At 46.2% G+C, this 20,822-nt stretch overlaps 2 long non-coding RNA genes across 2 annotated transcripts; one reads left to right on the top strand and one right to left on the bottom strand.

Moving 5' to 3' along the window:
* Positions 1-2,066: 2,066 nt before the first annotated feature.
* Positions 2,067-4,161, bottom strand: LOC140421581 (uncharacterized). The gene is made up of 2 exons (XR_011946918.1): positions 3,807-4,161; positions 2,067-3,505 (listed from the first exon to the last, which is right to left on the bottom strand). It is a non-coding gene; the product is annotated as an uncharacterized lncRNA (long non-coding RNA).
* Positions 4,162-4,221: 60 nt separating this feature from the next.
* LOC140421585 (uncharacterized) lies at positions 4,222-20,497 on the top strand. The gene is made up of 3 exons (XR_011946921.1): positions 4,222-4,380; positions 6,421-13,336; positions 18,373-20,497. It is a non-coding gene; the product is annotated as an uncharacterized lncRNA (long non-coding RNA).
* The last annotated feature ends 325 nt before the right edge of the window (positions 20,498-20,822 follow it).

The following is a 20,822-nucleotide window of genomic DNA, read 5'->3' as shown; positions in this document are numbered from 1 at the left end:
GGACGCAAAGGCCAAGACATCGGCCTCTTTTGCCTCCTGCACTCCCGGTTCTTCTGCAACCCCAAATATAGCTAACCCCAAGCTTGGTTTGACCCAGACCCCCACCACCTTTGAGATCGTTCTTGCCACACCCTCCCAGAACTCATGCAGTGCCGGACACGACCAGAACACGTGAGTGTGGTTCGCCGAGCTTTCCGAGCACCTCCCACACCTGTCCTCCACCCTAAAAAACCTGCTCAGTCTTGCTCCCGTCTTATGCGCTCTGTGTAGAACCTTAAATTGAATCAGGCTAAGCCTGGCACGAGGACGAGGAATTTACCCTACTTAGGGCATCTGCCCACAGCCCCTCCTCAATCTCTTCCCCCAGCTCTTCTTCCCATTTTCCCTTCAGCTCCTCTACTATCGCCTCCCCCTCGTCTCTCATCTCCCTGTATATTTCAGACACTTTACCTTCTCCAACCCATGCCCCCGAAATCACTCTATCCTGGATCCCTTGCGTCCGGAGCTGTGGAAATTTCCTCACCTGTTGCCTCGTAAATGCCCTCACTTGCATGTATCGGAAAGCATTCCCTGGTGGCAACTTACATTTTTATTCCAATGCTCCCAAACTCGCAAACGTCCCGTCCGCAAACAGGTCCTTCAGCTTCCTAATTCCTGCTCGCTGCCAACATTGAAATCCCCCAACTATCCTCCCCGGGACGAACCTGTGGTTATTCCTTATCGGGGACCACACCGAGGCACCCGTCATTCCCCTGCGCAGTCTCCACTGCCCCCAGATCTTCAAGTCGCCATCACCACTGGGTTTGTGGTGTACCTTTTCGGGGAGAACGGTAGCGGCGCCGTCGCCAGCGCTTTTAGGCTCGTTCCCTTACAGGACGCCATCTCCAGCCTTTTCCACGCCGCACCTTCTTCTTCCCTCATCCACTTACAGACCATCGGCACATTGGCGGCCCAATAGTAGTCACTCAGACTCGGCAGTGCCAATCCCCCTCTGTCCCTACTGCGCTGCAGGAACCCCCTCTTTACCCTCGGGGTCTTTCCCGCCCACACAAAGGTCATAATGCTCCTGTCTATTTTTTGAAAAAGGCCTTTGTAATCAGGATGGGGAGGCACTGAAACACGAAAAGAAACCTCGGGAGGACCACCATTTTAACCGCCTGTACTCTGCCCGCCAATGACAGGGGCACCATATCCCACCTCTTAAAGTCCTCCTCCATCTGCTCTACCAGTCGCGTCAGGTTAAGTTTATGTAGGGTTCCCCAGTTCCTGGCCACATCACTCATTCTTAAAGGGACAGTCGGGGCTCTGACACTGCTCAGCTCCCAGTTAAAGGGGCAGACACAGCTTCGCCCTTTTCTCTGGTATGTTTCTGATTGTTAAAGGCTGGTAGGGGTGAGGTTTATTTAAAAGGACAGAATGTGGGAAGCACACATCAACAAAACTGGGAATTCTTGGACACAAGCTGCAGCTCCTTCTTTATCTGAGAATGAAACTATTGTCTAATTCTCCCTGCTGTTACCAGGTTCCTGTTATGCCTGCCTGCTGCTATTTTAATGCAAACTTCAACCAATCTATTTTAAGTAGCTTTCTATACAATGAAATAATTGCAACTGTCACACAAACACATTAAAATGTTTGAGACGGATTCCGATGCATTTTCAGCTTGGAAACTGAAACCAGCTGCTTTACATTCAATCAGGAACATCCCAGTTTTACACCAATCGCTGGTTTGACAGCACGTTTTCAGCATTGGCCATTGTTCTTCCCGACTCTGAACACAGTTGTAAAGATGCTTCTGTTCTAGGGGTTTAGGGGTTGTGAGATATGGGAGAGTGATTGGAACACATTTCTTACATGCCTCAGGATTAACCCACACGGGGACTTTGCTGTCAGTGAAGAGAGATGGGAAAGACCAACGTGTTGTTTGTCCCTCTCAGTGTGACCCTGAAGGACTGTGTCCAGGCTGAAGTTCTGTTCCTGCTGTGTGATCCTCCCCCAGATTGTCCTTTCGGAGCTCCAAACAGGTGATATTCAACACTCAGCTGGGAAAGACAAAAATCTGAAACAACGTTTCAAACACATTTATTCAGAATAATAAACCTCACCAGCAGATTAAGACTGTCAGAGTGAACATTATTCAGTCCTGTACATGATTAGCAGCATCAATAAGGGTATAATCTAAACCTTGTGGTTGCTTGTTAACAGGTGGGATGAGTGAGTAAACCCCTTTCCACAGACATTAGTTGAATGGCTGCTCCCCAGTGTGAACTCTCTGATGTGCCAGCAGGTTGGATGACTGACTGAATCCCTTCCCACACACAGAGCAGGTGAATGGCCTCTCCTCAGTGTGAACTCGCTGGTGATTCAATAGGTTGGATGAACGAGTGAATCCCTTCTCACATACTGAGCAAGTGAATGGCCTCTCCTCACTGTGAACCTGCTGATGTGTCAGAAGGTTGTATGAACATTCAGAGCAGGTGAACAGTCTATCCCCTGTATGAAGTTGCTGGTGTATCAGAAGGTTGGATGAATTAATGAATCCCTTCCCACAGTCAGAGCAGGTGAATGGCCTCTCCCCAATGTGAATTCTCTCGTAGTTCAGTAGGGCAGTTGGACGGCTGAATCCTTTCCCAGTCAGAGCAGGTGAATGGTCTCTCCCCAGTGTGAGCATATTGATGTGTTAGTAAATCCTTTTTGTTTTGAAAGCTCTTCTCACAGTCAGGACAGTTAAAATGTTTGTTATCAGAGTGAACAAGTTGATGTGTCTGCAGGTGTGATGACTGAATGAATCCTTTCCCACGCAGGGAGCAGGAAAACGGTCTCTCCCCAGTGTGAATACATTGATATGTCAGCAGATCCTTTTTACATTTAAAACTCATCTCACAGTCAAGACATATAAACGGTCTCTTCTCAGTGTGAACAAGCTGATGAGTCACAATGTGGGATGACCGAGTGAATCCCTTCCCACACACAGAGCAGGTGAATGGCCTCTCCTCAGTGTGAACTCACTGGTGTGTCAGAAGATTGTATAAATGGGTGAATCCATTCCCACAAATGGTGCAGATGAACGGCCTCTCCCCAGTGTGACTGTGCCGATGAACCTCCAGTTGTGATGGGTAACTAAATCCCTTCCCACAGTCTGCACATTTCCACGGTTTCTCCATGGTGAGGGTGTCCTTATGTCTCTCCCGGTTGAAGCCTTTTCCACACGTAAAACATGCCGATAGTTACTCACTGCAGTGAATGGTGTGATACTTTTTTTGAGGCTGGTTAAAGCTCTTCCACAGTCAGTTCATTGAAATACTCTCACCCGGGGTGGGGGGACCTTGGTGCTTTTGCAGTCACACTGCTATTTGAAATTGTTTTCCTGACACAGAACAGACAAACATTTCTCCTTCCAGATTTAAAGACCGATGACATTCAGCTCCTGATGAATTGAGTGACTGTCAGATTTCGGTGATGTTTAGTTTGTTTTTCTGTCGGCCAATCCTCCACTTCCAATATCCTGTAAAAGGAGTTTACAAAAGTCATCACTGTCAATCCAGGACAGAAATTCTGAAAAGACAATTCTAGTTTCTCTGGAACATTTTTCCCTCTCTTGTTCCCCCAAAGCTGGAAATCCCAGTCCCACGCACTCTCCCTCCTCCCTGGGCTGAAATCCAAACCCATCTCACCATCTGCATCATTTCTTTCCTCCACTTCCAGTTTTCTCCCTCCCTCTCCTCTGCCTGGGTTCAGTTCTCCAGCTCCTGTCTGCAGACTGACAATAAAATCAATGGGTCTTATTGGGGGGTTTGGGTTCTCACCATCGTCCCCGCTCGCGGCGGCTCTCATTCAGCCTCTGGGAGCCGCACTCACTCTCACTGCGGCTGTGCTCCACACAGAGAGGCGACTTCCGGGCGCGGGACATTCTGACGCCTGCGCGTTACGGTCCTGCTGATGGAGATAGGGCGTAATCATGCACGTCCGGCATTCTGGGTAGTATTATCCGTCATTATTCAGTTATTGCCCTCACTGTGATAAGTCGGTTCCGGCACTTTTGATACAGCCCAAGTGTTGCACCGTATGTGCGGCCGCATCGGTATTTTGGGCTCTGATCAGCCTGTTAACGGCTGTCATCTGTTTCGGGGGCGATATGGCGCAGGGCCCCTGCGCGGCCGCCATCTTGCTCGGCGGCCATGTGCAGCTGAGCGCATGCGCTGCCGTCCTGGAACCGGAAGCCGGAAGAGAGAATCTTGTGAATTTCTCTCCTGGACAGAGGGTGAAATTCCTTTGGAAACCCCTTAAGAGGAGGATTTACTAACGGGAACTTCAAACCAAACATCACATCATCCTCTGACAGAGTCTCTCGATTCATCAGGACCTGAATATCATTGAGAGGTAAAATGGTTTGTCTGTTCTGTCTGCACAAAGATTTCAGATATCAGAGTGACTGGGAAACTTTTAATGACCATTCCGGGTTAAATTTGAGACTAATCACACCAATCACATTGGTAGCCATGATATGGAGATTCCAGCGTTGGACTGGGGTGAGCACAGTAAGAAGTCTTACAACACCAGGTTAAAGTCCAACAGGTTTGTTTTGAATCCATAGCTTTCGGAGCTCCTTCCGAGGAAGATCGTGTTTCAAAATTCGCCTGTAGTTCCTTCCTCTTTTCCAACTTTGCTGGGCACCATCTTCTGCATAACTCCTATCCACCTCCAGCATCTCATCTACTATCCTCTGCTGCTCCAACCTCTCCTCTTTGTCCACCCTAGCCTTAAACGTGATCACCTCACACCTCATCACCGCCTTTAGAGCCTCCCAGACAACTGCCTTCGACACCTCATGAATTGGGTACTCTTAATGTATTTTTTTTAATTGAAAAAATTCAAAAGCCATCGCTGTCAGTCCAGGATAGAAATTCTGAAATGAAATGAAAATCACTTATTGTCACAAGTAGGCTTCAATGAAGTTACTGTGAACAGACAATTCTAGTTTCTCTCATACTTTTTTCCCGGTCCCACACATTCTCCCTTCTCCCTGGGCTGAAATCCAAACCCATCTCACCATCTGCACCATTTCTTTCCTCCACTCCCAGTTTTCTCCCTCCCTCTCCTCTGCTTGAGCCTCCAGCTGGTGTTTGTGAATCCTCCCTGACGACCTCCCGGGGTTTTCTTCCTTCCCAGAGATCAGAGTCCTCATTGATGATTTGAGCCCAAACTGGAACCATGCTAAATTGCCCGTTAATTGGGAGAAAGTTTTTTTGTATTAGGTTTCGCAACTCCACAAAGTGTTTCCAACACCGTGGGGCAGCACGGTAGCCTTGTGGATAGCACAATTGCTTCACAGCTCCAGGGTCGAGGTTCGATTCCGGCTTGGGTCACTGTCTGTGCGGAGTCTGCACGTGTGTGCGTGGGTTTCCTCCGGGTGCTCCGGTTTCCTCCCACAGTCCAAAGATGTGCAGGGTAGGTGGATTGGCCATGATAAATTGCCCTTAGTGTCCAGGATTGCCCTTAGTGTTGGGTGGGGTTACTGGGTTATGGGGATAGGGTGGAGGTGTTGACCTTGGGTAGGGTGCTCTTTCCAGGAGCCGGTGCAGACTCGATGGGCCGAATGGCCTCCTTCTGCACTGTAAATTCTATGATATGAAACTCCTCCCACCATCTCCTTAACAGGTTGACGCATTTATTCGTCTGACTAAAAGAATGGTCTCTGGTGGCCCAGCGGTTAGCACTGCTGCCTCACACCCTGAGGACCCGGGTTTGATCCCGGCCCCGGGTCACTGTCCGTGTGGAGTTAGCACATTCTCCCCGGGTGCGTGGGTCTCACCTCCACAACACAAAGATGTGCAGGGTAGGTGGATTGGCCACACTAAATTGCACCGTAATTGGAAAAAAAAAAATAATAATTAGTTACTCAGAATTTATTTAAATAAAGGATGGTCTCTTTCCTAATGTTCACAATTAAAGAGGTGAATTCCCCAGGAGATGGCTGACATTTCAGGGGACATTAACTTAATAATGGACAGAGATATGGCGAGTGTTGTTACATGGTACAGATTAGATATATTATTTACAGTTTGTAACAAAGTAAATTTATTATTATTTGTCGTCTTGTAATATAGGACTGTAGCTACGTTATAGATTTCCAGTCATCTCTTCCGTCAGAGGGTTGTTAGTCTTTGGATTTCTGTGTCCTGGTCAGGAAGCAATGAGCTGAGCTTGGATCTGTCAATTAACATGAATTAGCACCTTCAGGAGAATTGGGAGGGTGAATATTGGATACAGCAGAGTGAGAGTGGAGGGAGGGTGTGGGGTGGAGATTTACAGCTTTTTGAGAACAGGAGAGGAAATAATGTTCCATAAGAACTAGAATTGTCTGTTCTGAATTTCTATCCTGTACTAACAATGATGACTTTTGTAAATTGTTTTTAAAAGATATTGGAAGAGGAGGAATTACAGACAGAAATCTCAAACATCACGTCTCGATATGACAAACTCACTCGATTCCTTCTGATTTGAATATCTCTGAATATCATCGGCAAGAAGGAGAAATGTTTGTCCAATCTGTCGGCTTCAAAAGATTATAAATGTGAGCGTGACTGGAAAAGCACCGAGTTCCACACAACACACACCCGAGTGAGAGTTCCAGTGAACTGACTGGAAAGAGCTTCAACCAGATACACAGCCTGAAAAAGCATCACAGCATTCAGTGAGGAGAGACAGTGCACATGTTCTGTGTATAGACAAGGCTTCCACTGATTGTCCAATCTGGAGAGACACGAGGAGACCCAAAACATGGAGAAACCGTGGAAATGTGGGGACTGTGGGAAGGGATACAGAGCCCCATCGAAGCTGGAGATTCATCGATGCAGTCACACTGGGGAGAGGCCGATCATCTGCTCTGTGTGTGGGAAGGGATACAGATTCCCATGTGAGCTGACGATTCATCAACGCAGTCACACTGGGGAGAGGCCGTTCACCTGCTCTCAGTGTGGGGAGGGATTTACTCGGTTACCCAACCTGAGGAGACACGAGCGAGTTCACACTGGGGAGAAGCCATTTACCTGCTCTCAGTGTGGGGAGGGTTTCATTGATTTATCCACCCTGCGGAGACACCAGCGAGTTCACACTGGGGAGAGGCCGTTCACCTGCTCTGTGTGTGGCCAGGGGTTCACTCAGTCATCCAGCCTGCAGAGACACCAGCGAATTCACACTGGGGAGCGGCCTTTCACCTGCTTTCAGTGTGGGAAGGGATTCATTGATTCATCCACCCTCCAGTCACATCAGCGAATTCACACTGGGGAGAGGCCGTTCACCTGCTCTCTGTGTGGGAAGGGATTCATTAATTCATCCACCCTGCTGAAACATCAGCGAATTCACACTGGGGAGAGGCCGTTCACCTGCTCTCAGTGTGGGAAGGGATTCATTGATTTATCCGCCCTGCGGCAACATCAGCGAGTTCACACTGGGGAGAGGCCATTCACCTGCTCTCCGTGTGGGAAGGGATTCACTCAGTCATCCAGCCTGCAGACACACCAGCGGTTGCACACTGGGGAGAAGCCATTCACCTGCTCTCAGTGTGGGGAGAGATTCAGTGATTTATCCAGCCTGCAGACACACCAACAAATACACACTGTGGAGATGCCATTCACCTTCTCTCAGTCTGGGAAAGGGATTTATTAATTCATCCATCCTGAAATTAAATGAAATGAAAATCGCTTATTGTCACAAGTAGGCTTCAATGAAGTTACTGTGAAAAGCCCCTAGTTGCCACATTCCGGCGCCTGTTCGGGGAGGCTGTAACGGGAATTGAACCGTGCTGCTGGCCTGCCTTGGTCTGCTTTCAAAGCCAGCGATTTAGCCCTGTGCTAAACAGCCCCTGCAGAGACATTAGTGAATTCACACTGGAGAGAAGCCGTTCACCTGCTCTCTCTGTGGGAATGGATTCACTCAGTTATCCAGTCTGCAGACACACCAGCGAGTTCACACTGGGAGGGGCCATTCACCTGCTCTCAGTGTGGGAAGGGATTACATAGAAAATGAGAAAATAGGAGCAGTAAGAGATCATTTGGCCCTTCGCGCCTGCTCTGCCATTCATTATGATCATGGCTTATCATCCAACACAATAGCCTAATCCCGCTTTCCCCTCCATATCCTTTGATCCCCTCCGCCCAAAGTGCTATATCTAACTGCTTCTTGAAAACATTCAATGTATTGGCCTCAACTATTTCCTGTGGTAACAAATTCCACAGGCTCACCACTCTCTGGTTGAGGAAATTACTCCTCATCTCTGTCCTAAATGGTCTACCCCGTATCCTCAGACTGCGACCTCTGGTTCTGTACACTCCCACCATCGGGAAAATCTTTCCTGCATCTACCCTGTCAAGTCCTGTTAGAATATTATAGGTTTCTATGCGATCCCCCATTCTTCTGAACTCCAGCGAATACAATCCTAACTGATTCAATCTCTCATACGTCAGTCCCACCATCCCAGGAATCAGTCTGGTAAACCTGCTCTGCACGCCCTCTCGAGCAAGAACATCCTTCCTCAGCTAAGGAGAGCAAAACTGCACACAATATTCCAGGTACGGCCTCGCCAAGGCCCCGTATAGAACAAAGAACAATACAGCACAGGAACAGGCCCTTCGGCCCTCCAAGCCTGCATCAACCACATGTCATATCTAGTCCAACCACCTGTATCCTTCTATACCCCCTATCCAGATAAGTCGCAAACGTATCTGCCTCAACCACCTCACTTGTCAGTGGATTCCAGGGCACGACCACCCTTTGTGTAAAAAAAACTTCCCCCGCACATCTCCACTGAACCTTTCCTTGAAACTTGTGCCCACTTGTAATTGTCATTTCCGCCCTGGGAAAAAGCCTCCAACTGTTCACCCTATCTATACCCCTAATAATTTTATAAACTTCTATCAAGTCGTCCCTCAGCCTCCGTCTCTCTAGGGAAAACAATCCCGTTTATTCAATCTCTCCTCATAGCTAATACCCTCCATACCAGGCAACATCCTGGTAAACCTTTTCTGTACTCTCTCCAGAGCCTCCAAGTCCTTCTGGTAGTGCGGTGACCAGAACTGGACACGGTATTCCAAATGTGGCCAAACCAACATTCTATATAATTGTAAAATAATTTTCGAGCTTTTATACTCGACACCCTGTCCTATGAAAGCAAGCATGCCATGTGCTTTCTTCACCACCATTTCCACCTGTGCTGCCACTTTTAAGTATCTGTGGACCTGCACGCCCAGATCTCTCCGCTTGTCTATGCTCCTGATGGTTCTGCCATTTATTTTATAGCTCCCACCTGAATTGGATCTACCAAAATACATCACCTCGCATTTGTCTGGGTTAAATTCCATCTATCATTTCTCTGCCCAATTTTGCAGCTTATCTATATCCTGTTGTATTCTCTGACAATCTTCACAACTCCTGCAGTCTTAGTATCATCTGCAAACTTGCTAATCAGATCCGCTACATTTTCTTCCAAGTCATTAATAGATATTACAAAGAGCAGAGGTCCCAGAACTGATCCCTGAGGAATCCACTAGTTACAGACCTCCATTCGGACAAACACCCTTCCACTGCAACCCTCTGTCTTCTAGGGCTAACCGAGTTCTGGATCCATCCAGCAAGTTCACCCCTAACCCCATGTGATCTATCTTTTGCGCCAGCCTGCCGTGAGGGACCTTATCAAATGCTTTACTAAAGTCCATGTCGACAACATCCACAGCCCTTCCCTCGTCAATCATTTTTGTCACCTCTTCAAATAATTCAGTCAAATTAGTGAGACATTACCTCCCTCGTACAAAACCATGCTGCCTGTCACTAATAAGACCATTCACTTCCGAATGTGCGTAGATTCTATCCCTGAGAATAATTCTCTGAGTATAATTGCAGCAAGATAACCCTGCTCCTGTATTCTAATCTGCTCACAATGAAGGCTAGCATTTACCTTCTTTACCGCCTGCTGTAGCTGCATGCTTTCCTTCAGTGACTGGTGTCCGAGGATACCCAGGTCTCGTTGCACATTCCCCTCTCCTAATCTATGGCCGTTCAGATAATAGTCTGCCTTCTTGTTTTTAGCACCAAAGTGGATAATCTTGCATTTCTCCAAATTATACTGCATCTGCCATTCATTTGCCCACTCACTCAACTTGTCCAAATCTGCAACTGAAGGATCTCTGCATCCTCCTCACAGCTCACCCTCCCACGCAACTTGGTGTCATCTGCAAATTTGGAGATATTACATTTTGTTCCCTCATCTAAATCATTAATATATAGGGCGGCACAATGGTTAGCACTGCTGCCTCACGGTGCTGAGGACCAGTGTTCAATCCTGCCCCGGGTCACTGTATGGAGACAAGTTCTCCCCATGTCTCCATTAATATATCTTGTGAATATCTGGGGTCCAAGCACCTATCCCGGCGGTACCCTAGTCACTGCCTGCCAATTTGAAAATGACCATTAATTCCTACTCTTTGTTTCCTGCCTGCCAACTAGTTTTTTTTATCCATCTCAGTACACTACCCCTAATCCCATGTGCTTTAATTTTACACACTAATCTCTTATGCGGGACTTTGATCAAAAGGCATCTGAAAGTCCAAATATACCACATCCACTGGCTCTCCCTCATTAATACTATCAGTTACATCCTCAAAGAATTCCAGATTTGTCAAGCATGATTACCCTTCATCAATCCATGCTGATTCTGCCTGATCCTGCCACTGGTTTCTAAGTGCTTTGCTATAAAATCTTTGATAATTGATTCTCGAATTTCCCCACTGCTGATGTCAGGCTTACTGGTCTATAATTCCCTATTTTCTCTCTATATCCCTTTTCAAATAGTGGAATTACATAAGCCACCCTCCAATCTGCAGGAATTGTTCCAGAGTCTATAGAATCCTGGAAGATGACCACCACTATTTCTAGAGCCACTTCTTTAAGTACTTTGGGATGCAGATTATCAGGCCCTGAGGATTTATCAGCCTTCAATCCAACAATTTCCCCAACACCATTTCTCTCCTAATATTGACCTCTTTCAGTTCCTCCCTCTCACTAAATCCTGCATTCCCCAACATTTCTGGTGTCTGATATATGCCCTCATTTGTGAAGACAGAACCAAAATATGTATTCATCTGCCCACCATTTCTTTGGCCCCTTTTATTTCCCTATTTGAGTGTGAGGAACCTACATTTGTCTTCACTTACCTATAGAGACTTTTACAATCAGCCTAATTTCCTGTTTTATGCAATTCCCAACATCACCACTGCAGTTTGGGGTCTATTTTCGATGCCCACTAATTATTTGCCCCTGGGTGTGTCTCAGCTCTACCCATACAGATTGCACATTGTCGGAGCTAATATGCTTCCTCACTATTGTATTATTTTCCTCTTTAACCATGGACGTCATGGGAAGCACAGTGGTTAAAACTGTTGCTTCACATCGCCAGGGCCCCAGGTTCGATTCCCGGCTTGGGTCACTGTCTGCAGAGTTTGCACGTTCTCACCGTGTCTGCTGGTTTTCCCCCGGGTGCTCCGGTTTTCTCCCAAGTCCCGAAAGACATGCTCTTAGGTGAATTGGACATTCCGAATTCTCCCTTAATATACCTGAACAGGTGCTTTTCACAGTAACTTTATTGAAGCCTACTTGCGACAATAAGCGATTTTTATTTTCATTTCAGGCGCCGGAATGTGGCGACTAGGGGCTTTTCGCAGTAACTTCATTGCAGTGTTGTCAGCCTACTTGTGACAAGAATAAAGATTAATATTAACCAGCACTGCCACTCCATTGCCTTTTCCTGTTAGTCTGTCCTTCCTAAATACTGAATATATTCAGTTCCCATCCCTGGTCATCCTGCAGCCATGTCTCCATAATCCCCATTATCTCACACCCGTTTACGTCTATTTGTGTGATTCACTCGGTTATGCCGTCTGCAGTCACACCAGGGAGTTCATACTGGGGAGAGGCCGTTCACCTGCCCGCAATGTGCGAAAGGATTTTGTAATTCATCGCACTTTCTGAGACACCAACAAGTTCACAACTGATTACAGGGATTGGATTCTGCTGTTATTGTTTCTGTTCTCAATTACATCCAGGACTACATTTTGTTCATTCTGTTGGAGGTTATAAGATGTTTCATTCTCTTTTCTGTTTGGAAACTGCAAAAATCATGCCACATTGTCAGGAAGATGGTCTAAGGTGGTTACTCGCTTGTTTGTTTAATTTATCTTGGTGCTTCTCACAGAAGAAAACTATCAGGGTATGAGGGGCAAGCTGTCTGAGGTACACTGGGAAACTACATTAAATAGTGTGGTGGGAGACAGGCAATCACCAATATTTAAGGAATTATTACAGATTTACATGGGGATCGGTTAGCTCAGTTGGCGGGATGGCTGGTTTGTGCTGAGTGACACCAACAGTACAGGTTAAATTCCCAAACCGGCTGAGGTTAGCCATGGTCTGTGTCGGTATTTATCTTCCACATGATCCTCCACCGACCCCTCTACATCTCCCCCATCAGCATCTCCTATTCTTTCTCCCTCATGTATGTATCTAGCTTTACGTACAATGTATTCATGCTGTTCACCTCAGCCACTCATTGTGGGAGTGAGTTCCACATTCTCACCACTCGCTGGGTAAAGAGGTTTCGACTGAAATTCCTATTGGATTATTGAATTCCTTCATAATCTTAAATACTTTCATCAGGTCACCCATCAGCCTTCTCTTTTCCAGAAAAAAACAGCCCCAGCCTTTCCTGAGTGTTAAATGCTCTCAGTTCTGTATATTATGAATCTTTGTTGCACCTTATCCAGTGCCTCGATTTCCTTTTTCTAAATGGAGATCATCAATGTTGACAGTGCTCCCAGTGTAGTCTAACCCTGGCTCTAAACAAGTTGAAAATGTCCTCTGTGTTTTTCAATTCTATCCCTCTGGAATGGAACCTTGTATATGGGCCTCACACTTTAAGAAAGATGTGAACTTCTTAGTTAGGGTGTAGAGGACATTTACAATAATAACGTTTATTATTGTCACAAGTAGGCTTACATTAACACTACAATGAAGTTACTGTGAAAATTTACAAGAATGGCACCAGAGATGAGTTAGTTGGAGTGACTGGAGTAGCTGAATTTCTCTCCTGAGATCACATCATCTGGAGGGTGGGGAATGGGGCCATTCAGCCCTTTGGGACCGTGTCGGCTCCCTGTGGAGGAAGCCAGTCTGTCCATTGCCCCGTTCTATCCCCGAATCCCTGTAGGTTTATTTCTCTCAGTGCCTGCCCAATTTCCTGTTGAAATCTTTCCCTCATTTCTGCATCTCCCATCCTCATAGACAGTAGGTTACATAGAACATAGAACATAGAACAATACAGCGCAGTACAGGCCCTTCGGCCCACGATGTTGCACCGAAACAAAAGCCATCTAACCTACACTATGCCATTATCATCCATATGTTTATCCAATAAACTTATAAATGCCCTCAATGTTGGCGAGTTCACTACTGTAGCAGGTAGGGCATTCCACGGCCTCACTACTCTTTGCGTAAAGAACCTACCTCTGACCTATATCTATTACCCCTCAGTTTAAAGTTATGTCCCCTCGTGCCAGCCATATCCATCCGCGGGAGAAGGCTCTCACTGTCCACCCTATCCAACCCCCTGATCATTTTGTATGCCTCTATTAAGTCTCCTCTTAACCTTCTTCTCTCCAACGAAAACAACCTCAAGTCCGTCAGCCTTTCCTCATAAGATTTTCCCTCCATACCAGGCAACATCCTGGTAAATCTCCTCTGCACCCGCTCCAAAGCCTCCACGTCCTTCCTATAATGCGGTGACCAGAACTGTACGCAATACTCCAAATGCGGCCGGACCAGAGTTCTGTACAGCTGCAACATGACCTCCCGACTCCGGAACTCAATCCCTCTACCAATAAAGGCCAACACTCCATAGGCCTTCTTCACAACCCTATCAACCTGGGTGGCAACTTTCAGGGATCTATGTACATGGACACCTAGATCCCTCTGCTCAGCCACACTTTCAAGAACTTTACCATTAGCCAAATATTCCGCATTCCTGTTATTCCTTCCAAAGTGAATCACCTCACACTTCTCTACATTAAACTCCATTTGCCACCTCTCAGCCCAGCTCTGCAGCTTATCTATATCCCTCTGTAACCTGCTACATCCTTCCACACTATCGACAACACCACCGACTTTAGTATCATCTGCAAATTTACTCACCCACCCTTCTGTGCCTTCCTCTAGGTCATTGATAAAAATGACAAACAGCAACGGCCCCAGAACAGATCCTTGTGGTACTCCACTTGTGACTGTACTCCATTCTGAACATTTCCCATCAACCACCACCCTCTGTCTTCTTTCAGCTAGCCAATTTCTGATCCACATCTCTAAATCACCCTTAATCCCCAGCCTCCGTATTTTTGCAATAGCCTACCGTGGGGAACCTTATCAAACGCTTTGCTGAAATCCATATACACCACATCAACTGCTCTACCCTCGTCTACCTGTTCAGTCACCTTCTCAAAGAACTCAATAAGGTTTGTGAGGCATGACCTACCCTTCACAAAGCCATGCTGACTATCCCTGATCATATCATTCCTATCTAGATGATTATAAATCTTGTCCCTTATAATCCCCTCCAAGACTTTACCCACTACAGACGTGAGGCTCACCGGTCTATAGTTGCCGGGGTTGTCTCTGCTCCCCTTTTTGAACAAAGGGACCACATTTGCTGTCCTCCAGTCCTCTGGCACTATTCCTGTAGCCAATGATGACATAAAAATCAAAGCCAAAGGTCCAGCAATCTCTTCCCTGGCCTCCCATAGAATCCTAGGATAAATCCCATCAGGTCCCGGGGACTTATCTATTTTCAGCCTGTCCAGAATTGCCAACACCTCTTCCCTACGTACCTCAATGCCATCTATTCTATTAGCCTGGGGCTCAGCATTCTCCTCCACAACATTATCTTTTTCCTGAGTGAATACTGACGAAAAATATTCATTTAGTATCTCGCCTATCTCTTCAGACTCCACACACAATGTCCCATCCCTGTCCTTGACTGGTCCTACTCTTTCCCTAGTCATTCGCTTATTCCTGACATACCTATAGAAAGCTTTTGGGTTTTCCTTGATCCTTCCTGCCAAATACTTCTCATGTCCCCTCCTTGCTCGTCTTAGCTCTCTCTTTAGATCCTTCCTCGCTACCTTGTAACTATCCATCGCCCCAACCGAAACTTCACACTTCATCTTCAAATAGGCCTCCTTCTTCCTCTTAACAAGAGATTCCACTTCCCTGGTAAACCACGGTTCCCTCGCTTGACGCCTTCCTCCCTGTCTGACCGGTACATACTTATCAAGAACACGCAGTAGCTGATCCTTGAACAAGCCCCACTTATCCAGTGTGCCCAACACTTGCAGCCTACTTCTCCACCTTATCCCCCCCCAAGTCACATCTAATGGCATCATAATTGCCCTTCCCCCAGCTATAACTCTTGCCCTGCGGTGTATACTTATCCCTTTCCATCATTAACGTAAACGTCACCGAATTGTGGTCACTGTCCCCAAAGTGCTCTCCTACCTCCAAATCCAACACCTGGCCTGGTTCATTACCCAAAACCAAATCCAACGTGGCCTCGCCTCTTGTTGGCCTGTCAACATATTGTTTCAGGAAACCCTCCTGCACACACTGTACAAAAAACGACCCATCTATTGTACTCGAACTATATCTTTTCCAGTCAATATTTGGAAAGTTAAAGTCTCCCATAATAACTACCCTGTTACTTTCGCTCATATCCAGAATCATCTTCGCCATCCTTTCCTCTACTTCCCTAGAACTATTAGGAGGCCTATAAAAAACTCCCAACAGGGTGACCTCTCCTTTCCTGTTTCTAACTTCAGCCCATACTACCTCGGAAGAAGAGTCCCCATCTAGCATCCTCTCCGCCACCGTAATACTGCTCTTGACTAGCAGCGCCACACCTCCCCCTCTTTTGCCTCCTTCTCTGAGCTTACTAAAACACCTAAACCCCGGAACCTGCAACATCCATTCCTGTCCCTGCTCTATCCATGTCTCCGAAATGGCCACAACATCGAAGTCCCAGGTACCAACCCACGCTGCCAGTTCCCCTACCTTGTTTCGTATACTCCTGGCATTGAAGTAGACACACTTCAAACCACCTACCTGAACGCTGGCCCCCTCCTGCGACGTCAAATCTGTGCTCCTGACCTCTATACTCTCATTCTCCCTTACCCTAAAACTACAATCCAGGTTCCCATGCCCCTGCTGCATTAGTTTAAACCCCCCCAAAGAGCACTAACAAATCTCCCCCCCAGGATATTTGTGCCCCTCAGGTTCAGATGTAGACCATCCTGTCTGTAGAGGTCCCACCTTCCCCAGAAAGAGCCCCAGTTATCCAAAAATCTGAAACCCTCCCGCCTGCACCATCCCTGTAGCCACGTGTTTAAATGCTCTCTCTCCCTATTCCTCATCTCACTATCACGTGGCACGGGCAACAACCCAGAGATAACAACTCTGTTTGTTCTAGTTCTGAGCTTCCATCCTAGCTCCCTGAAAGCCTGCCTGACATCCTTGTCCCCTTTCCTACCTATGTCGTTGGTGCCAATGTGGACCACGACTTGGGGCTGCTCCCCCTCCCCCCTAAGGACCCGGAAAACACGATCCGAGACATCACGTACCCTTGCACCTGGGAGGCAACATACCAAACGTGAGTCTCTCACGCTCCCACAAAATCTCCTATCTGTGCCCCTGACTATAGAGTCCCCAATTACTAATGCTCTGCTCCTCTCCCCCCTTCCCTTCTGAGCAACAGGGACAGACTCCGTGCCAGAGGCCCGTACCCCATGGCTTACCCCTGGTAAGTCGTCCCCCCCACAAGTATCCAAAGCGGTATACTTGTTTCTCAGGGGAACGACCGCAGGGGATCCCTGCACTGACTGTTTTTTCCCAGTCCCTCTTACAGTTACCCACCTATCTCCAATCTTTGGTGTAACTAATTCCCTGAAGCTGCTATCTATGACCCCTTCTGCCTCCCGAATGATCCGAAGTTCTTCCAACTCCAGCTCCAGTTCCCTAACTCGGTCTTGGAGGAGCTGGAGATGGCAGCACTTCCTGCAGGTAAAATCAGCAGGGACACTAACTGCATCCCTCACCTCAAACATCCTGCAGGAGGAACATTGTACTCCCTTCCCTGCCATTCCTCTAACTTTCTACCAAGATCTAGCTAACAACTAAATTAAATTTTTATAAAAAATAATAATAATATAATAAAAATATGGTACTTACCTCAGACCAATGGGTTTTATTATTAGGTTAGAGGAGGAGGGCGGGTGGGAGACACTACACGTGTAGTGTCTCGGGTTTCCTCTCCACCAGAATTTATTGGTGAGGGTCTTCCCAGACGTCCGCGGGTCGACTTCCTGATCCCGCCTAAAAAACTAATTTAAAGAAAAGAGAAAAAGTCTCAGCTCCTGCTGAAACTGACTCACCACTCACCAGCTGCTCTCACGCCGCCGAAATCGACTGGCCTGCCCCTGCAAAGAGAAGTGCTTTTAAAGGTTGACTTACCTCCCAGCACCCTCCTTCCGCAATGCTCCCGCTGAAACTGACTAACCAGCTGCTCTCACGCCACCGAAATCGACTGGCCTGCCCCTGCAAAGAGAAGTGCTTTTAAAGGTTGACTTACCTCCCAGCACCCTCCTTCCGCAATGCTCCCGCTGAAACTGACTAACCAGCTGCTCTCACGCCGCCGAAATCGACTGGCCTGCCCCTGCAAAGAGAAGTGCTTTTCAAGGTTGACTTACCTCCCAGCACCCTCCTTCCGCAATGCTCCCGCTGAAACTGACTAACCAGCTGCTCTCACGCCGCCGAAATCGACTGGCCTGCCCCTGCAAAGAGAAGTGCTTTTAAAGGTTGACTTACCTCCCAGCACCCTCCTTCCGCAATGCTCCCGCTGAAACTGACTAACCAGCTGCTCTCACGCCGCCGAAATCGACTGGCCTGCCCCTGCAAAGAGAAGTGCTTTTAAAGGTTGACTTACCTCCCAGCACCCTCCTTCCGCAATGCTCCCGCTGAAACTGACTAACCAGCTGCTCTCACGCCGCCGAAATCGACTGGCCTGCCCCTGCAAAGAGAAGTGCTTTTAAAGGTTGACTTACCTCCCAGCACCCTCCTTCCGCAATGCTCCCGCTGAAACTGACTAACCAGCTGCTCTCACGCCGCCGAAATCGACTGGCCTGCCCCTGCAAAGAGAAGTGCTTTTAAAGGTTGACTTACCTCCCAGCACCCTCCTTCCGCAATGCTCCCGCTGAAACTGACTAACCAGCTGCTCTCACGCCACAGGTTCTGTCGTTACCACTCCCTTTACAGGTACACAAGCCTCTAAGAGCACAGAGGAGTCTATTTGGCCCATTTTTCCCATGCCAGCTCTTTGTACAGCGATCCACTTAATCTCATTGTTCGACTTTCTTTTTCAGAATGCATCAAATTCCCTTTTGGACGTTACAGTCCAATAAGATTCCAGCACTATTTATCGACAGTGCATTCCAAATCACAACAACTCAACTGTTTTACAGCAGATAATTGTGCATGTGTGTCTGGAGTTTCACAGAGTATTCAAAATGGTGTCAACGACATTATTACACAAAATTAAGACTCAATTTTTATCAATGATTTTGGTGAGGACACAGAGTGTAATATATCCTAGTTTACGGACAATTAGAACAAATGTCCATTTCTATAAAACTTCTCACAACCACTGAACCTCCTAAAGTGTTTTGAAGCCATTGGAGTACTTTTGAAACATATTCACTGTTGTAATGTTGGAAGCTGTAAGTGCGCATGTGTAATCACATTGTTTTAAAATTGTTATTTTCACAGTGTATTCACTGTCATTAGTAACAAGGTCAAGGAAGCCCTTATATACCTCAAACATGTGGCTTCCTGCAGCCATTTCACCTTCTGTACCTTTTCTATATTAACTATGTATTGATTTCATGGCAAAAAAACTAACTAAATTAATGATTATTCAGTAGTGGACATTGATTATCATTAGTGAATTGGTGTATTAGGTAATTATATTATAAAGACGAGAATCTTAATTTATAAAAATAACACCATCGCCAATCTGTTTCCAGAAACTGCAGAGCTATCCGAATTTGTTTGAAAAAATAAATTACTTTATAATTTTGAGAATTTACAAGACATCTTAATCTGCCAAGACTATGTGGGCTGGGCAGCGACGTAATGGTATTGTTACTAGGCTAGTAATCCGGAGACCCAGGTTAATGCTCTGGGAGTCTGGGATCGAATCTGGCTATGACAGATATTGAAATTGAATAAAATCTCAAATTAAAAGTCTAATGATGACATTGTGGATTGTTGTAAAAACCCATCTAGTTAATTAATGTTCTTTAGGAAATCTGCTCTCCTTCCATGGCCTGGCCTACACGTGACTCCAGATCCACAGCAATGTTGCGCCCTCTGAAATAGCCTCACAAGACACGCAGTTCAAGGGCAATTGGAATGAGCAGTAAATGCTGGCCCAGCCAGTGACCCCCACCTCCCATGAATGAATAATTTTTAAGGCAGCTCATTGTTCAATCTGAAAACTAGTAAGAAACTGTCTCTTTGATTGGGTTTGATTTATGGTCACGTGTACCGAGGTACAGTGAAAAGTATTGTTCTGCATACAGTCCAGACAGATCATTCCATACATGAAAAAACCTTGGACATACAATAAATAAATACAGAGACACAGACACCGGGTGAAGCATACGGAGTATAGTACTACTCAGTAGAGAACCAGTGTATCTTGTATCAATCAAATGTATTAATTAAAAACTACTGTATTAATTAGCTACCAATCTGTAACAGTGGTTAAATAAGCAGTGATCCGTAACTGAGTTACAATTAATGAAACAATAATGAATCAGTAGTTCTAGTAAAAGTCGGAGTTATATTTGTTGTAAAAATGTAAAAGCTTCATTGCTGTGTATATAAGGAATGTGCAATGAGGATAAATGTATCGGCAAGAGAGACCTTCCAGCCCTGATTAGCCTCAACATTTGAAACTGTATGAATAAGAAATTGTACAGAATCCGGTAAAGGGATAGTATGAAACTGTTCAATTGTATTCCTGTCTAAGGTAATGAGAGAAGGTGGTGTCAGTAATTGGAGATCCAATTAAATTAAACTGGTGCTCAATTGACCAATGGTTATGTTACAACAGGCCCAACTCAGACATGAGGTAATGGTCACTTTGGGGATAAAAGTCGAGGTTCCGAAGGTTTTCCTTGCTGGCCAAGTACTGAAGACTCTCGGGGCAGAGTTCCAAGGAAATTACTGTCAAAGAAGGAGCCAGGGAGGGTTACGCTTCCACAGACTGATCACCTGCGTGAAGTTGTAAACGTCAATGTCTTCCAGTTGTTCAGTAAACCTTTTTCTTTTAATAAACATTTTAAATTTACTATCCAGAGAATTCTGCCTTTTCTTTAATTGGTTAAAATTCTTGTCCGAACCAAAGCACATTTATTAAATGGTAAGTTGGGGATGGCTGAAATCAATTAAGGATCAGATAGCATCAATCTTCAATTTAAAACTTTCACTTCTGTAGCGCCTTTCATAACCACAGCATGTCCCAAAGAGCTTCTGAAGTCTTGTCACTGTTGCAGAAAATGCAGCAGATGATCGGATTATTTTTTTTAAAAAACCATTTTATTATGGTGTTTGTAATTTTATAATAAGTGACAACAGTAAACAATGCAAATCCAAACATAAAACATCGTGCATGA

Source organism: Scyliorhinus torazame, chromosome 5, assembly GCF_047496885.1.
Source record: "Scyliorhinus torazame isolate Kashiwa2021f chromosome 5, sScyTor2.1, whole genome shotgun sequence".
In the NCBI taxonomy this organism is placed as follows: domain Eukaryota; kingdom Metazoa; phylum Chordata; class Chondrichthyes; order Carcharhiniformes; family Scyliorhinidae; genus Scyliorhinus; species Scyliorhinus torazame.
This window is presented reverse-complemented; position numbering and strand designations above follow the sequence as displayed.